Here is a 14,712-nt window from a genome sequence, read left to right as displayed (position 1 = left end):
TCTAACCAAAATCTGTAAAAATTTGACCTGTTGCCTGTCATTTCAATTATAAAATTTCCCTGCTTTGAACCCTATTAAAATAGCTTCAAGAAGATTCATAGAGCAGCTAAAGAAATGACGCTGAAAAAGTTGGTGAGTAAAGTTATTCGACAGCGTCACTTTGCCTGGAATCTTCCCTATTCCCTGTCTTCAACTGTGGGTACTTTCCCTGCTTAAGGTAGAGGGCTGATTTTGACAATCCTAGTGATCTCATTTTTAAAATTTCTTTATTATTTAAAGAAATATATCACAAAATTGTCACGATTCTGAAATACTTTCCTTTTTTGCTCCTTATTTTATTACTTCCTCAAATAAAATTTCTCCAAATGTTTGCAGTTTTAGGAAGTAAAACACTATATATCTTTTCATCTCTAATTTGTTGTCTGAGGATCTACTGGGAAACCGTGATGATTTTTATTCTGGAAAGAGAAGATGTTATACCAGGCAACCTGAATCAAACTAAAAATGGGGGAAAAGAGAAAGAGAGTGCATAAACATGTAGCTCAGACACACCGGACATCTAGGTGACTAACAGTTTATTTAATCTCTTCTTTCTGTAGAAAGCTTATACTGGAATGAAAGTCTGTGTTGTCTTTCCTCAGATATCCTTACCGCCATCCAAGTGTTCCTTCTGGTTTAGCCAAGAATACGTGCTGAAGAATGTTTTAGCAGAGCTAATTTTTTTTTTTTTTTTTTTTTGACAGGCAGAGTTAGACAGTGAGAGAGAGAGACAGAGAGAAAGGTCTTACTTCTGTTGGTTCACCCCCCAAATGGCCGCTACAGCCAGCGCACAGCGCCGATCCGAAGCCAGGAGCCAGGTGCTTCTCCTGGTCTCCCATGCAGGTGCAGGGCCCAAGCACTTGCACCATCCTCCACTGCCTTCCTTGGGTCACAGCAGAGAGCTGGCCTGGAAGAGGAGCAACCGGGACAGAATCAGGCGCCCCAACTGGGACTAGAACCCAGGGTGCCGGTGCCGCAGGTGGAGGATTAGCCTAGTGAGCTGCGGCGCCGGCCAGCAGAGCTAATTTTGACCCAAGTTTTACCTAAATTATTAGCAGCACATGTATAGATAAAGATTCAAGTATAAATATAACTAAAAACAATTAAAGATTAAAACCAAGTTCTGGGGCCAGCGCTGAGGCTCAGTGGGTTAACACCCTGGCCTGAAGTGCCGGCATCCCGTATGGGTGCTGGTTCTAGTCTTGGCTGCTCCTCTTCCAATCCGGCTCTCTGCCATGGCCTGGGAAAGCAGTGGAAGTTGGCCCAAGTCCTTGGACCCCTGCACCCACGTGGGAGACCCAGAAGAAGCTCCTGGCTCCTGCCTTTGGATTGGCACAGCTCTGGCCGTTGCAGACATCTGGGGAGTGAACCAGTGGATGGAAGACCTCTCTCTCTGTCTCTACCTCTCTCTGTAACTCTGCCTGTCAAGTAAATAAATAAATAAATAAATAGATAGATAAAACAAGTTCTATTAATCTCAACCTTATACTTTGTCTACTTATTAGTATAATCTCCTCCATGGGTGAAGTATGAGTAGATAGTTTTTCCCACATTGCTTAATTTTAACCAATCTTGCAAAAACTACAAAATTAAATTTGAATATTCTGAATGGATGTTTTTCAAAATTTTATTTCACACACTTACATAAATGCATATTTCTTATATTTGGAAATATGAAGGATGGAGAAATCATTATTTTTATTCACTTTTGAGTACAACTTAGTTTCAGAATACATAAAAATATCACCCAGCTTTGTAAACTGTAAAATAAGGTTTAAAGCATTGCATATTTACAGTGGTCTAATATATGCAAGGCCATAGAACAGTGAGTTGTACTCAGATGTGACAAACATGGTGTTAGTTATCGTTATCATTATCCTCATCACTAGTGAGTTTACATTCTCTTGTGCCCGATGGTTCCACAGTGTCTGAAGAGAATGATGGTTCACTCTCCTTCCCTTCTTTCTAATGAAGGAAGCACATGTCACTGTGAAGGTGTGACACTGAGCCCCATGGTGAGAGCTGCCCTGGAAGAGATCCTGTTCTGTGGCATACTGCATGCATGAAAAGTACATATTTTCTTTTATGCTGCAGAGATTTGAAAGCTATTATTACTTTATCATAACTTAGCATTGCCACTAATAAGTGACCCTAGTGGCAATCTAATATAACTTAGGAGTATTCAGAACTGGCTATACCTTCACCAGTTTCTAGCTATGTGAATTTAGCAAGCGCTCTATTACCTATTTAAAAAAACTATATAAAAAGTGACACTTTTATTTATGGTGAAGGATGAACATGACAGTAAAGCAATATGAACATGATAAGTGCTTCACATGTAGTAGCCCTCTGCAGTCATTACTAGCTTTGATGTGGAAAGTGGTATTTTTATCTGAAGTAAGTGTATTGGAGGACCTTTTGATAATCAATAAACAAAATGGAAAATTTATGGTAATACCTGATCTGTAACTGTGGGAGTTGATGAAGTTGTAAGTTGGAATAATTTCTATAGAGGAAAATCTGACAAAATTTTCCAAAATTAAAAATAATAATCATACTTTCCAGTATGTCTGCTTCTGAATATTTATTCTCCATATTTGAAAAAATCTAGATACATAAATATTCATTAGAATATTATGTAAAACTAACAGCAAAACACAAAAACTAAGTAAAATTAAGCAGTTATTAATAGGGAATTGACTAAATAATGATAAATTCTTACACTGAAAATAGTATTAGATTACTTTATTTTTTAGATTTTTATTTATTTGAAAGTCTGAGTTACAGACAGAGAGGGAGAGAGAGAGAAAGATCTTCCATCTGCTGGTTCACTCCCCAAATGGCTGCAACAACCACAGCTGGGCAAGGCTGAAGGAGCCAGAAGCTTCATCCAGATCTCCTACATGGGTGCAGGGCTCCAAGCACTTGGGTCATTCTCTGCTGCTTTCCCAGTCGCATCACCAGGGAGGTAGATCTGAAGAGTTACAGTGGGACTCTAACTGGTGCCCTTTTGGGATGCCGGCACAGTAGATGGTGGCTTAAACCACTATACCATAGCCACAGCCCCAGTTTATTTTTGAAATGAAGTTATCAGAAAACTCTAACATTGAAAGTTTCCCAAAGACACAGTCAAGTAAAAAATGTAAGGTGTGGGGCAATGTCTAATATGACACTAGGCATATGAAGAGAAGATTTATATGCATTGAGTATCTTTGCAGGATTCAGTATGCAAAAAAAAAATAAAACTATATTTAGGGAAAGGAACTATGATTTGAGACAAGAAATTTAATGAGAAATTTATTCTACATTGTATTTCCTAAGGTAGGTTTTATATCCATTTTTACCATGTAAACATATTAAAAATTAAGATAAAATTGATCAAAAGAATGACGATGCATCAGATGAAGTTTTGTCATTGTACTTTTAGTTAAATGATATTCATGAGCAATGGACTGGAGGAAACTGATGTGAGCTTTTTGATGCAGTTAAGAGTGATTTTATATAGTGAATAGATACTGCCAAAATTATTTTTAAGTTGAAATATTAAAACTGCTAAAATTGAAAACATGTTTTTTCCGGGCCTTTAATTATTTAGTAATTTTCATTCTAATCATTAATTTATTGGATTTTAGTAACTACTTCTAAGGAGGCTTTAATGTTCACTTTTTTCCAAATTTAATTATACAACCTCAATTTTTAAGCACTGAAATTCTAAATTTATTAAATTGTATTTATTTTAAAGCACTTCAGTTTTCTAGATTAACAATAAAAATACCCAAGTATTTAGAACTCTCATAAATTGAATAAATTATGTGTCCATTACTAATTAAAGTTTTAATTAGGTTTCAACTTAAAGTGTTTAGTCTAAATCAGCTACTCAAGTTAAAAAATTTCTTTTTACACTTTCACTCTAACTTAAACAACATAGTGCAGGAATACCAATGTTTATATAAAATAGAATAATGTGTAACCTGTAATATGAATTTGCACATGCACACAGGTTAAGAAACTTGACTAAGTTCATAAAACTAAATAACAATAGATTTGAATCTAGAACTATCTGATTCCAACTCTATATCCTTCATACCATCCTAGCTAGCTACATCATCAGATATACTAGAAACTGATTAAAGTGAATTTTATTAACTCATGCACTGAAAAGCTTAAGGGGTAGGGCTAGCTTCAAATGGAATTGGTTGTTGGGGTTGAAAAGATAGTCCCAGCATCCATTTTCACCCTCATTCTCTTACATACCTACTTCCTGTGTTGGCTTCATTTTTAGCTCCAGAAACAAACACTACATCTTCCCACTATCTAATCAAATTCTACTGTTTCATTTTTCTGAAATTCACCAGCAAAGAGATAATTGCATTGTATTGCCCTATTTTGGGATTATCTACATTCCCTAAATATACTCATAGAGATAAAATATGTAGCACTTCAGAAAATCTGTAGAAAAGTAAACTAAAAGATGAGTTTATTTTGGTGGAAAACATTTTTTACAAAAATATTTCTTAATTTACTTGAGAGTCAGAGAGACAAAGAAATACTTTAGTAATCACCACTGCCTCCCAGGGTTTGCAATGGCAGGAAGCTGGAGTCAGTAGCTAGAGCTGGGTATTGAACCCATTTCACATCCAATATGGATGTGGGCATCTTAACCATTAGGTCAAATGCCTGCCCTGTTGCAAAACATATTTGAAATCTATTTTGTCATTTTACATATTTTGCATGAACACTTTGAAGTGCCCTCATATAGTGATTTACATAAACAAGTAAAGATTGATCTTTGGAATGAGGAATTCTGTTTTACCAAATCATGCGGATAGTGAGTACCAATAGGTGAGTCTGTGATAGAAATGACAGGCTGGTAGGGTGGTGGAAGGGAGAGGACCTGTGGCTGGAAAAGTGGATTCTACCCATCATCCACTATCTTTGTTATTATAAAACTTGTCAAAATTCCAGAACACCTATTAAAATTGAAATACTTGCTTTAAATCTAATAAACTGACACTTTTAATGTGATACAGCTGGCAGATATTGGGGGCTGAATAAGTGGTCTATTTGAGAACAACACAGGTTTTTCAGAGTAAACAACAGTGGATTAACAGACAGCTGGTTTGAAGAACTTGAACAGAGAGAAACATATGGAAGACACACACACACATGCACACACACAAATTTGAGTCAATTGACTTGGCTATTGGCAGTCCTTCAGAAGATAACCAAATTCCACTTAAGCTGCTAGATATTGGATCGAAGCTAGAATCCTGACTCACTAGTTACAGCAAGTAGATTTGACTGGTGTGAGAACAGTCGGACCTCTAAGCACATAGTTAAAACAGAGACTGAGGACAAGATCCTAAGAACCAGAGGTTGTGTAAGACAAGACTGGACAACAAGGAAAATTTTATAGCTAGAGTAGTAACAGCAGATTTCATAAAAAGTGAGAATTTTTAGTCTCTCTTGCTTAAGATCTGTAATAGTTCTGATAAATAGGTATCCAGGCAAGTGATTTCAGATTTGACATAAGTTTGAAAACATGAGGCCTGAAAACTTCCATCCAAGATATATCCTCGTGCCACTCTTTTAGTCTCTTCAATTAAAACATAGATTTCCTTCCCTTTCTCAAAATACTGGCAAGTCTTAGATTTTCTGTCTTCAGGATTTAAATAATTTAATAAATGTATGATTAATGTATTAACGTGTACTTGCACAAATTACCATTTTTAAGGATTAGTATAGATAACTATAAACCAAGTAAACAATATTGATGTTAAATAGTTATTTTTAGAACTGTGACAGTGTGGATATATAGCATAGGTACAAGAATATTCTTAGTGATCCACAAATTAATTAAAAAGCAATATTGATAGTTGACTCATTGTTGAAGACAATAAGGCTGATTCTACTCTTATTTTGGGAAAATCTGGCCAACAGTACATGGAGAGCTAAGTGTATCTTATGGTAGCAGAATGAAAGGAAGTGATTCTTGAAAATGTCCACAATAAAGAAAACAAGGCATGTCAAAAAGGCACACACAGGGATCAGCTAAAAGAACTCCCAATGGCCAAAGCAGGAACAATTTGAATAACAAATAAATACTGCATTATAGTATATAACCTAAATCAAAAAATAAATATGGGGTATGATATTTTGTTCTGCGATCAAAACACTGCTTAGGGCACCTGCACCCCATATCAGAGTTCCTGTATTCAAATCCTAGCTCCATTGCTGATTCCACTTTCCTGATAGTGTGTACCCTAAGAGGCAAGAGGTTATAGCTCAAGTAGTTGAGTACTTGACATCCAAGTGGGAGACCCAATTTGAGATCTAGAATTCTGACTTCAGCCAGTCTAGCACCGACTGTTGTGTGCATTTGGTGAATAAGCCAGCAGATGAAAGATATCTCTCTGCCTTTCAAATAAATAAAAATAAATACATTTTAAGATTTTTTAAAAAATAAAAATATCTGTATCCATTCTTATATAGCATGATTAGATAAATTAATAACAGATAGAGAATAAATGATTCTATGAAAAATTATGATAATTTATGTAGATACTATACCCTCAGGAAAATGTAGTATGACTCCTATCCCTGAGTAGGGGTGGTACATAGTCAGAATACAATATGGAAAGGGAAAAGAATGACTTTGCAGAGGAAAAACCTGACAAACCCATGTTCAGCTGTGTGACCCAGAATAACACCAATAATAAGTCGTGCTGTTAGTATCACCCGTGATACATTCTGATAGAAGGGCACTTTGCTTCTGTGGAGTCTTCCCCCTAAGAAGACATAACACCAAGAAAAATATCTGCTGATCTAGAACTTATTTATTTTGCATAAGTGAAATTCTGTAAACTTTGGACAACTTTTCATCTTCTCCCAACTCCTAGAAACCACCATGCTATTTGACTTAGGAGCTGATTATTTTATATCACCTTTTTTTGCTTGACTGTACTTATTCTTATTTTTTAAAGATTTATTTATTTATTTGAAAGTCAGAGTTACACAGAGAGAGGAGAGGCAGAGAGAGAGAGAGAGAGAGAGAGTGAGAGAGAGAAAGAGGTTTTCCATCCGATGGTTCAATTGGCTCCAAAGCCAGGAGCCAGGAGCTTCTTCCAGGTCTCCCACATGGGTGCTGGAGCCCAAGGACTTGGGCCATCTTCTATTGCTTTCCCACGCCATAGCAAAGAGCTGGATAGGAAGTGGCGCCCATATGGGATGCCAGCGCTTCAGGCCAGGGCGTTAACCCACTGCACCACAGTGCTGGCATCTATTCTTTTTATGGGTAAGTAGGAAGTAAGAAAAAAAAGTTTGGTTTCTACTTCAAAGAGCTTCTAGAAAGGATGGAGATGTGTTTCATTATGTGTCATCATGACAAACACTATTCTCATGGTTGTCACGATAGTTTGGATTAAAAATAATCTATATATAGTATGAGTTTTCCTAAAATTCAATGTATTCATTTAGACATGGGTATTCCTTTTTTTTTTAATATGAAAGGAATTGACACTTTGGCTTCAAGAATAAAAAATCACAAATCTAATTTGTCTTTAATTTGGGTCTAGACTAATTAAGGAACCATTCAACAATAATGGCTTCACATATTTAAATATCCTGTGAAACTGCAATTAATTTAGTAGATGCTGATTCTAAGAATTGCACAATGAATGAGGAACAAGGGAAAAATTGTAAGTCTAAATGCCAAGTCCAGAGCAAAATATCACTAATCTCACTTTTGCAAATCTATTAATAAAGTAGAGAAGGGATAACAATCATATGAATAAGGCTAAAATATGTAAAAAGAAGTTAGAAATTTTTCCATTAAATCCCCACATATTTTAGTTCATTAAAATGCCTATAAGGAATCAAACAAAGTAGAAGATTCAGTAGTTACATTGTTATCTAAGAACTTTTTTTTTTTAGAAATTCTCTAATTAATTAAATGTGTAATAACAAAAATGCAATGAATTACAATAAATATAATACATCAGTACAGATCCATTACTACAGTTCACATTATAATATAAATTAAATTGAAAATTATAAAAAATTCCTTCTTCTCCACATGTGTATTTGTGGTTGTATCTTCATATGTGCAGAAACAGGCAATAGGAAATTGTAAAAATACAGAGATTATTTTGTTTTGTCCTCTATCTTCTTATAAATCTTCAAAACTTCAGTCATGTTTTTGTCACACAATGAATATATTTGACTACCCTGGGAATTTTGTGTGTTGGTTTGTTTTCTTTCTTTTTTTTTTTTTTTGAGAGCAAAAAAATAAGTAACCGTGAACTTCCTTGGTTTAAGTTTTCATTTAAAAATTTATATTAGTATAGAGAACAGATTTTATGTATTTAATAGGTATAATTTTAAGAAGATAACCATTATTCCCACCTTCCTACTCTCCCTCCTTCAATTCCCTAAACATGTCATTTTGTAACTTGAACATAACACTTTGGAAATTTAAAGCAAAAAATAAAATCATATCAAAATCCAGAAATCTCAGAATACATCTAATTAGATTCTAGATAAATGTTTGCTTGTAGTTTTTCTCAATCCAAAAATATTCTTTCCATACAAGGCACGGATGATCTTTTTGTATGTGCAATCCTTAAAATAATGAGAAACTGATTGGTGAACAGAACTTCTATAAATTATGCAAATGGAGAATTTGTTATTTTTATTTGATCAAATCTTGTTTTATTTTTAATTTTTGCTCAACTTTCTTCTACCACTTTCCATGGTATTCCTTTTATCTTCTTTTCATGCATCTACAGTGGCAATAGTACCAAGTTTCTTTTCACATTTTTGGCACATAATCCTTCCACCAACATTTCCCTTACCTGCAGAAGCATCAGCCGTTTGAAAATATCAGTGGAGTTTGACTATAGTTGACACTTCATGTAAGTGGAATCATGTCTTTCAGTGACTGGTTTATTTCACTTACAAAATGTCCTCTAGGCTCATCTATGCAGATGACAGAATTTCCTTTCTTTTAAGCCTAAATAGCAATTAACTTGATGTAAATATCACATTTTCTTCATTCATCCATCCATTGGTAAACATTTATGTTGTTTCCATAGCTTGATTATTGTGAATAATGTGGCAATGAACACAGGAGTAAGATTTCTTGCAATTCTTTTGGGTATTTGCTCAGAAGTGGTATTGCTGGATTCTCTTGCAATTTTTTTTGAAGTAACACCATACTGTCTTCATAGTGGTTGCACTATTTGACATTCCAATCAACATGTTGGACACAAAGATTTCAATTATTTGATAATCTAGCCAACACTGCTTATCCTTTGTTTTTTGATAATGGTCATCCTAACAGGTAGGAGGTGATATCTCCTTGTGATTTTGATTTACATTTTCTTGATGATTAGTGATATTGAGCACCTTTTCATAACCTGTTGATCATTTTCCAGACTATGTGATTTTATATGTAGAAATTCATAAAAGCTCCACCAAAGAGCTATTAGAACTAATAAATACAGGCCGGCACCATGGCTTACTTGGCTAATCCTCCACCTGCCAGCCCTGGCACTCCGGGTTCTAGTCACAGTTGGGGCAGCGGATTCTGTCCCAGTTGCTCCTCTTCCAGTCCAGCTCTCTGCTGTGGCCTGGGAGTGCAGTGGAGGATGGCCCAAGTACTTAGGCCCTGCACCAGCATGGGAGACCAGGAGGAAGAACCTGGCTCTGGCTTCGGATCAGCGCAGCACGCTGGCCGTAGCCTCCATTTGGAGGGTGAACCAACGGAAGGAAGACCTTTCTCTCTGTCTCTCACTGTCTAAATCTGCCTGTCAAAAAAAAAAAAAAAAAAACTAAACTAATAAATACATTTATTAAAATTTTTGGATACAAAATCAACATACCAGTTATGTTTCTACACATTAGTAATAAACTATCTGAGCAGGAAACTAAGAATAATAATCTCATTTACAATAGCATCAAATATAATAAAATACTTAAAAAGGTGGAAGAATTGTACACTGAAAGCTACAAAACATTGATTAAAAGGAATTAAACAAGACACACATATGTAGCAAGATACTCTGTATTCATGGATTAGGAGACAGAATTGTCAAAGTATCCACTCTACCCAAATATATATTGATCTACAGATTCAGTGATCTGCTCATAAAATACTTAGAATATTTAAAAAATAGAAACAGAAAAAATTCTCAAAATTCATATAGAACCTTGAAAGACTCCCAGACACCAAAGTAATCTTCAGAAAAAAGTACAAAGTACTGCAAAGCTACAGTAATTAAAACACTATGGTTCTGGCATCAAAAGAGATATCTAGATCAATGGAACAAAGAGAATAGCCCAGGAATGAACACAAGCATATTTGGTTAACTGATCTTCAACAACAAGGCTACTGAAAATACATAATGAAGAAAAGCTAGTCTCCTCAATAAATGGTGTTGACAAAACTTCAAAGTGTGTGAAAAATGGAATTTCATTTTGGTGAAAAAAATTGAAATCCATGGACATAAAGAGTCTTTAAAAAGTTAATGAAAGTTATATGTTACAAGAAAAACCATGGATGGATTTAATAAAAATTTTTATTCCAAAATAAACTTACTTTTAATTTAATTTTCCATGAGCTTTTTTGAAATACCCTAATAGATGAACAACTCAAATAAATTACTTATGATGGTAAACCAAAGAGAGAAAACAATAAAGACCGCAGACATAAGGCAAATAATCAGCAAGATATAGAGAAAAGAATATTGGAGTTGCAATGGACAGTCCAGTTGTAGTCTTAATTCTGCCACTTCATATAACATCCATTGTTTACCTCACAAATGGTAACTAACTGTTCTGCATGTTTCATATTAGACCAGAATCCTTTTTCCCATATTATCTGGTCTCCACAAGAAGGAATTTTTTTTTTCCCTAAATACCCCTACCTCTTTCCCTTCCATTACTCCTGTTACAATGGAATGAGTTTTCTTGATGGGTGATAGTCATGAATTCATGACTTTTGACTGAGCAAGACCAATCTAGAAATATTCCAGATGGGAAAGATTTGGTTGCTTTTTCTCTCCTTTCTATTGTGGAACAGCGTCAGGCAGCAGAACAACATCTGCAGCATTTGCTACTGGGGCTAAATGCTCCATTGTGATTCACTATCTAGATTTTATTTCTCCTTCCCGAGAATTTGCTAAAATACTCATCAGAAAACTATTTTAAATCCCAGGATTCTGCCTTCTAAATACTGGGAAAGAAAGTTCTTCCAGCTTTATAAACTCCCTAAAAGACATAGGGTAGACAAAATAGTCTGTAATTAAATTATTTTACACCTAGACAGGGAGTAGGCAGGACCATCTGCATTTCATCCCGTGTCCTCCACTCCAGTTTTATTGGGGACAAGAGATGCTTTCGATTTCCATTTTGCATTTGTGTTAGTGTTCACCTGGTCCAAAATTTAGATGAGAAAAAAGGAGCTGTTAGTCCTAAGATCTTTAAATCAACCCCAGCAGTTGAAAAGACCCAATATAATCACTTATACTGTGGTAACTTGAAAATAATGATTCACTATATAAATGTAATTTGTTATCATAATAAAATTGAAGCTTTTGAACACAGCAGCCATATGCATTCGCATCTATGTGAAGAATATTGAATTGTTAGAACTTTTGGTACTATGCAAAATAATAATGAGACTCCCAACTTGTTTAAAGTTTGTAGCATGCATGCTTAGCCTTATAGAATGGACTCTCAAATATTCCTAATTGCCAATTATTTTCTCTCTCATTCTTTCAGTGCATGTTCAATATAAAACTATGCTTTTAATTAACTTCTGCTCAGTAAATAGGTATTCAGATGCACATTTTGTGCATCAGAATCACAATTAAAGCTGTAGGGTTAGATTTTGCAACATTATTCTAATTAAAATACTTTTAGCTGTATTTGGCATGCATTAAAATGTCAAATAATTGACAGCCCATAAGTGAAAAATTGATCCAATTATCAAGCCAGCTAGAACTCTTCCCCCTCCTTTTTCAACTGCTAAGATTTATTATGGCCATTAGAATTACAGATGTTTATATGTTTGCTTTTAGTAATTGAAATTCATTTAACTTTGCCATGCCCTAAGTGTTGTTTCTGCTCTTTGGTAGGATAGACAATTCCTCAATCTTTGAAGTGCACATTTAGAAAGGCCTCTCAAATCTCTCTTCACATGGAGTGGATAATCAGGCTTTCATTGGAATTTAGGGACTAGATTTTTCTTTTCAATTCTCCAGATGGTCCTTTTGGTAATGAGTCACAGAGGAACACAGCTTGTCCTAAGATATGTCTTCTATACAATGTGTTATATGTTTAAATTAATAATGCCAATCTTTAACAAATTAATTAAGTTGAGTCATGCAAATGGGAAAAAGGAAAATTTAATGAATGTTAACTTCTAATTGCAGTCATTTAGTTTTTCTCTCCTGCAATGAAATAAAAATATTCAATCCTCTCAATGAAAGTCAGCCACATAATCCCCCAAAATATCAGTTATGTACATGTTTTAAAGGTATTTAATTTGAAACAATTATCAAAGAAAAAAATGGGGTTTAATATTTACTCAATTATTTATATTGAATTTTTTGGGTCAGTACTGTAGGGAGATAAATATAATTTATTTCTAAATAACTTTTATCAATAAATATAATTTACTAGAAAACATTTCTTAATTTTAAAGAATTATTTATTTTTCTTGAAAGGTGGAGTTTGAGAGAGAGGGAGCAAGAGAGAGAGAGACATAGAGGTAGAGATAGAGAGAAAGAGAGAGAGGGATCATCTGACCACTGGTACATTCTCCCAATGACTTCAGCGACTGGGGCTGGACCAAGATGAAGCCAGGAAAAAGGAACTCCTTCTGCATTTCCCAAGTGGGTGGCAGGGGCCCAAGAACAAGGGCCATTTTCTGCTGCTTTCTTAGGAGCATTAACAGGGAGATGGATTGGAAGTGGAGCAGCCTAGACGAGAGCTGACACATGGGCCCCTGTACCTGCAAGGGAGAAGCAGCTCCAGACTCCTGGCTTTGGATAGGCCCAGCTCTAGCCATTGCAGCCATTTGGGGAGTAAACCAGCAGATGGAAGACTTTCCTCTCTGTCTCTCCATCTTACTGTCTGTAACTCTACCTCTCAAGTAAATAAATAAAATATATAAATAAAAATCTTAAAAAAGGAAACAAAAGATGAAGTTTTTAGGATCTTCTGATCACAAGATATTTTATTAATCAACAGGTAACCTTGTTTTATGTATGCTTCTGTTTCAAGACACCTTATTTAATATATATTGTTAATTCAACACCATTGAATTCATGAATAGCATCACTATACCTCATGACTATATGAAATGTATCCAAAACAAACATTTTCTTCTAAGACATACCACAGCCTTCTTTTACTTGGGAACACTAGACAACACTGCAGTAATAGGCTTAGGGGACATTTTAAACAAGGAAATCACTAAGAAAAAGTACTAAAATGAGAAAAACACAGCATTAAAATATGACACTTTTTTCATTTTGAGAGCTGAAATAAGACAGCAAAGCAATGCCTTACTCTGCCTGAGCTGGGATCATGTGAATTGCCCAACTGAACTTTACACCACACTGAGCAAGCGCTGGTCCCTCAACACTGAAACCCTTGAGTATTAACTTTGGGTTTCCAAATAAATTCTAAGAATGGAATCTGTAAATTTAAGGATTAACTCTAGATTTCTTAGTTGCTTAAACTATTTTATCTTTTTCGTTATGTCCTCCTCCCAAATATAGAGTCCATTATAATATCTCTAATACCTACTTTCTTAATGTGAACATAATTAAATGTCACTTTAACATAAACTATATTATAGCTTTGAATCTCAAAATCTAATTATTTCAACTTCAGAATATCTTGGGTCATTTGGAAATATGCACTGATGGGTCCTTATTTAGGACTCAAACTCAGACATAGAGGAAAGAGCCTAATTATGTCAAGTGATAACTTTTGAGAAAAATGTGAATAATATTGTTTTGGTGTTATTAATATAATGCTGGACTATCTCGCAGGGTAGAGAACACATAGATATACAGAGCATTTAGGAGGTTCTTGAAAGTATCTACACTTGAGATGACATGAGGAGGCGCTCCACTAAGACTGTCTTTGGCAGAATGACAGTTGCTAGTAAAAATCATTATGACTTAACAAGCTTCTCAGATAAAGCTAACCAATACCCCAAGTCCAAATTAATTGCTTATTTGTGTGAGAAAGGCTCTGAATAACACATGCCTCCTTCCCTCATCTGTCTCAACTGAGAAGATTCTTCATGGATTGCTAAGCCATCATGAGGCTGCTGGATTGGAAATAAAGTGCTTTTTGCTGCAATTTCCCCATGTGTGTGGGATTTTGTTTCTGCCCATTACAAAATGCAATGGGCAGTTTTCAAGAACCCACATTTTCTTCAAAGCTCGATTTAACTACAGTCAAATTTGGTAAAAACACTGTCTTGTTTTCCATTTCATTAATCCATATGCTCAAATTGTTAATGAAAAGGATTCACAAGTTGCTTCCTTTAGGAAACTAGTGTAAAATATAATCTAATAACCCTAAGTGAGTATTTCCCTAATACTCCACATTATGCTGCTATTAGAGATGGCTAGTTTATAGTATAACTAGTAT

Source organism: Oryctolagus cuniculus, chromosome 11 (assembly GCF_964237555.1).
Source record: "Oryctolagus cuniculus chromosome 11, mOryCun1.1, whole genome shotgun sequence".
Lineage (NCBI taxonomy): Eukaryota > Metazoa > Chordata > Mammalia > Lagomorpha > Leporidae > Oryctolagus > Oryctolagus cuniculus.
This window is presented reverse-complemented; position numbering follows the sequence as displayed.